Raw genomic sequence first — 5,123 nt, forward strand, 5'->3', positions numbered from 1 at the left:
TATCGAGAAAGTCTCGATGATATCGAATCTGGATAAAATATGTCCAGTGAGCTTTTAAGGAATATATTCCAAAAAGATCAAGGAATCGAAATTGGTTTCGATGATATTGGAACTTGAATTTTGATGACATCGAAACAGTATCAATATCATCGTGGTCAACCCTAAAATGTCCAGCAAGCTCTTATGTTATAATGTCGAGGAATCGAAACATGAATTGATGACATCGAAATTCAAATTTTGATGAAACCGAATCTGATTCGATATTATCGATAATTTATTAAAAAGTTCTCGGAATAATTTTTAAGAGAGTTCGTATCATCAAACTATGATTCAATGGCATCAAAAGTATACATTCGATGGCATCGAATCAGGATCGATGATATAGAACCCAGTGTTGAGGGTCAAATATTACATATCATCCCCCATTTATTATTTGGTTTTATGAACATGATAATGCTTAATGTTCGATTTTAATCATGTTTGTGTTATAAGGTGAATTTAAGAGCTTGGATTGAAAAGGATGCTAAAAGCATGAATTTAACACTCAAGAATCACCAAAGCCAAGGATGGATCTTGTGAGACCAAGAATGAAGAATTCGTATGCCAAAGACCAAGAAAACTAAGTGAAAAACCAAGTGAGGAATGAAGAGCATTGAAGACTTGAAGTGAAGAAAAAGAATCCTGAAATTGTCCCGAAAACAAACATATTCCTAAAAGTATCCTGAAGAAGCATATTCTGAAATGATGGGGCATTCTATGAAATTGTGCAAAGTGAAGCCTATTTTGGCAAACTACGTAAATTTAAGGCAATTTTTAGAGTTTTCAACTAGGTGCAAAAGTTGGGGTTTCACAACTATAAATAGGACTCCCTAGGATGTTCCTCGGCATCATCTAGGGTTTGAGGAGTGGAGCAAAATATTAAAGAAGCCGTCGCCAATAGTTTTTCTTCCTTTTCCTTAGTAGTTTTTATGCTTTTCGAGATTCGAGTTCAATCATGTTTATGGTTAGCTAAACATCTTAACTAGGGCTAAGAGGTGAAGCTTATAGCGTGATGAGATGTTTTCTATTGCTTTGATTCATGTTTAAGTTGAACTATCTTTGATTCTAGTTTGATTATAAGAAATACTTTCAGTTTTTAATGGTATATTATGACTTAAATTACAATATATCTGCAATAGCTTTGAGTATATTTTTTTCATGTATTTAGATTATGAAATTAGGAAATCTCGTAGTTCACCATCATCCCATGGGCATGGTCGGGTGATGGAATCCTTCTAATTTTCATGATTCTCTTATGATTGGTTGTGGGATTGGTAAATTCTGTTATTTGCCTTGTCTCATGGGCATGGTTTTGTGATGGAATCTATTCTAGTTCTCACACCTATCATCCATTGAGAATTACATCAATGGAAGTTCAGATTTGGTTTTACTGAGATATCTTCCAATTGTATAAGATAGGACTCTGATTCTAGTTGCGTCATTGAATCAAGCATAGATTTCCCTAATCTCTACAAGTGGATCCTTGGAAACCCTAGTTTCCCACCTTTAAATTTCTTAAGTTTTTCATTAAATCTCTCAGAATTACTCTCTATACTTTCAGATTTAGGTTTTCATTTTCTTCTAATTCTAGTTCTAGTTGCTTTTAGAAAACACACGAGATTAATCCTTGTGGATTCGACCTCGGTATCACCGAGATTATTACTACATCGCAGCCCTATACTTGGGGTTGTGAACAAGTTTTTGGCATCGTTGCCGGGGATTAATGGTTGCATTTTTTTGATATTAACTAGTTTTAGAATTAGGTTAAGATTAGGATTTTTCTATTTTCTATTTTTAGGGTTTGTTTTCTGTTTTTAGAAGCTTTATAATTCTACGATTTCTTTTATTTTTAGAAACTAACTTAGTTTCTGATTCTAGGATAGGATAAGATAAGATAAGATAAGATTAGATAAGATAGGATAGGATAGGATAAGATAAGATAAGATAAGATAATATTAGATAAGATAAGGGTTATTTCTAATTTGTTTTTAAAAACGAACTTAGATTTCAAGATTTAGAAACTTTCCTGATTTGTTTTTAGAAACTAGGTTGCTTTTTTATAAACTTTCCTTTTTAGTTTTAGACACTAACTCATCTTTCTATTTTTATTTTTAGAAACTTTCTTATTTCTTTTTTAGAAACTAATTTACTTTCCTTTTTCTTTTGCAGGATCCTAACATAGAAACTTCTAATTTGGTAACTTCTTTCTAATTCTCTCACTTTCTATTTTCCTTTTTCTTTTTAGGTTTAGTATAGATTCTGAAATTGAGGTCTGAGAGTGTTTCATGCTCAAGTGGGTCTGAGACAACACTCGACGTCTCTTGAGTGAAGGATGATTGGTTGAGGGGTCATCTGTCCATCATAGGATTAGACACCAATCGAGATCCGCAGAGTTAACCAAAGTTATGACTGCAAATCAATTGGCCAATCAACCTCCAAATCCACCCAACCTAGGGTGGAGAAAATCCAGGATGAGAACGAGGTGCATCAAGCACCCCCGCCTCCTACTTTGCGAGACTATTTACAACCAGCGGGGGTGAGCACACCTTCATGGATGGTTTTTTCAGAGAATCCAGGACATGAATATCAAGCCGGGAGTGATCAAACTCCTAAAATTCCATGGACTTGAATCTGAAAATCCATATCTACACTTGAGAGAGTTTGATAAGATAATAGCCACTTTATACTTTCCTAATGTGTCTGAGGACACGATCAGACTGAAACTCTTTCCCTTTTACTTAAAAGAAAAGGCCAAGACATGGTTGCACTCACTACGTCCATGATCGATTAGTAGATAGAGCGACATGACAAGGGAGTTCATCAAGAAAATTTTCCCATACCATAAAACGAACACCCTCAGAAAGTCAATCATGAACTTCACCCAAAAGGAAGATGAAAAATTCTTCCAATGTTAAAAGCGGTTCAAGGAACTTGTTAGTTCATGCCCACAACACGGTTTTGAAATGTGGCGCATCACAAATTTCTTCTATGATGGACTGACATCTTCCATGTGCCAATTGGTGGAGACGATGTGCAATGGTATATTGCAAGCCATTCAAGACCTTTCAAAGGCCACACAAGAGCGTGAAACAAAAATTTCAATTGGGGAGAAAGGGATCCTTCCGGCCCAATCTCTCCCCAACCCTAAACCACAATATGAAATTAGCGACCCAAGCTCTTCAAATCAATATGTGGGACAAGCTAAGTCTATCACCACTCTTAGGAGTGGAAAAATGATTGAAAAATCTATTTCGGTAAGGACTGAAAAGTCTAAGGACCCGGAAGAAGGCATGGATGATAGACCATGCATTGCCCCATGGGTTAGAACTAGAACTTCAAGTCAAGCCCATTGCCCCATTCCCCCAACGGTTAGTTGCACCAATACCTCTCTCTAACTCTCAGGACATTCTAGAGGTGTGAAAACAAGTGAAGGTCAATATTCCTTTACTAGATGCAGTTAAACAAATACCTTCATATGCCAAATTTCTGAAAGACTTATGTAGGACCAAAAGACGGCAAAATATTCAAAAAAAATATTTTTAACTGAAAAAGTGAGTGACATCCTAAAGCAAGATTTGCCACAGAAATACAAAGATCCCGGAAAACCCAACCGTCGCTTTTATGATTGGGAATTACCGCATTGAGCACGCACTTCTTGATTTAGGAGCGAGCGTAAATCTGATTCCTTACTCGGTCTACAAACAGCTAAGTTTGGGTAAATTAAAACCCACCCTAACCACATTACAACTTTCTGATCGCTCAGTTCATGTACTAAGAAGGATAATTGAGGATGTGTTGGTTCAAGTTGATAGATTCTACTAACCGATAGATTTTATCGTCCTGAATACGCAACCCATCAGCAACATGAGCACTCAAATTCTTGTCATTCTTAGTCGCCCATTCCTTGCCACTTCAAATGCAATCATTAATTGTAGGAATGGAGTTATGAGTATGTCTTTTGGAAATATGACATTGGAATTAAATATCTTTTTCAATACGGGCCGATAGTTAGAGGATGATGATGATTTCCACGACATTAACATGATTGACTCTTTCGTGGAAGATAGAGCACTTCTGACCTTATCCTCTGACCCTCTAGAGACATGCTTGGCCCACTCCCATGATTTAGATGATGATATGATTATGGATGCGGGTACCATGCTTGATGATGTGCCAGTACTTGAAGTTAACCAGTGGAGGCCATAATTTAAAAAATTGCCTCAAATAGATGTGGTACCTCTATCATCTAACCTCAAGGCACCAAAGCTTGACCTAAAACTTTTGCCCTTTGATTTGAAATATGTTTACGTAGGTTAAGAAGAGACATACCCAGTGGTGATTTCATCCCTCCTGGAGAAAAACAAGAGAGTATGCACATTTCTACTCTCAAAAAAGATAAAGGAATTATTGGGCATATAATCACAAATCTCGATGTGGTGAATGAACTCCTTTCAACTGAATGTTTCAACTCTTTAGACGATTTCTTAGATACTTCGCAGATTCAAACGATCCCATGATACAAGACATAGTGAATACCTTGCATGACAACACCTTGGTAGTTGTTACTAACCGAGAGAACCCTTATTCTGAAACCTTTCCCTCCACAGATCTTGAATGTTTACTATCACAAGAGGGAGAGCTGACAATTAAACCAAAGTCTAAAACTTCAGAATGTTTTGAGACTACATCATCTGCTGAGAATTTTTCTGAATTTTATCTACCTGTAGTCTCTGATTCACCATGGAATACTAACATTGAAACTTTTTCGGTCACAAGTGAATCATATATACTTTGGATACCTCAAGCGATTCAATGACAATTTTTTGCTAAGGTCCATAAATTTCTCTGGAAATTCATGCTCCAGGGCATCCAAGCTATTGCAAAAAAGGCTTTTGGATGATCTTGTTGAGAAACCTACTGAGAAATTTATCATGATATTGGCTAGACCTTACGGCATGACTAAGTAGCTTTTCCCCTGCTTTTCTAGTTTAGGATTAGTTTATTACTTTCATGTTATGAATAGAATAGTTGATTTTATGTTGTTTAGGATAGTTTGCTTTCCATTTGTTTTAGGACAGTTTGTT

At 36.2% G+C, this 5,123-nt stretch overlaps 1 non-coding gene across 1 annotated transcript; it reads right to left on the reverse strand.

The window, feature by feature from the left end:
• Positions 1 to 2,891: 2,891 nt before the first annotated feature.
• Positions 2,892 to 2,998, reverse strand: LOC131235892 (small nucleolar RNA R71). The gene has a single exon (XR_009166407.1). It is a non-coding gene; the product is annotated as a small nucleolar RNA R71 (small nucleolar RNA).
• Positions 2,999 to 5,123: the final 2,125 nt, after the last annotated feature.

The sequence above is a fragment of the Magnolia sinica genome, chromosome 19 (genome assembly GCF_029962835.1).
Source record: "Magnolia sinica isolate HGM2019 chromosome 19, MsV1, whole genome shotgun sequence".
NCBI lineage: Eukaryota > Viridiplantae > Streptophyta > Magnoliopsida > Magnoliales > Magnoliaceae > Magnolia > Magnolia sinica.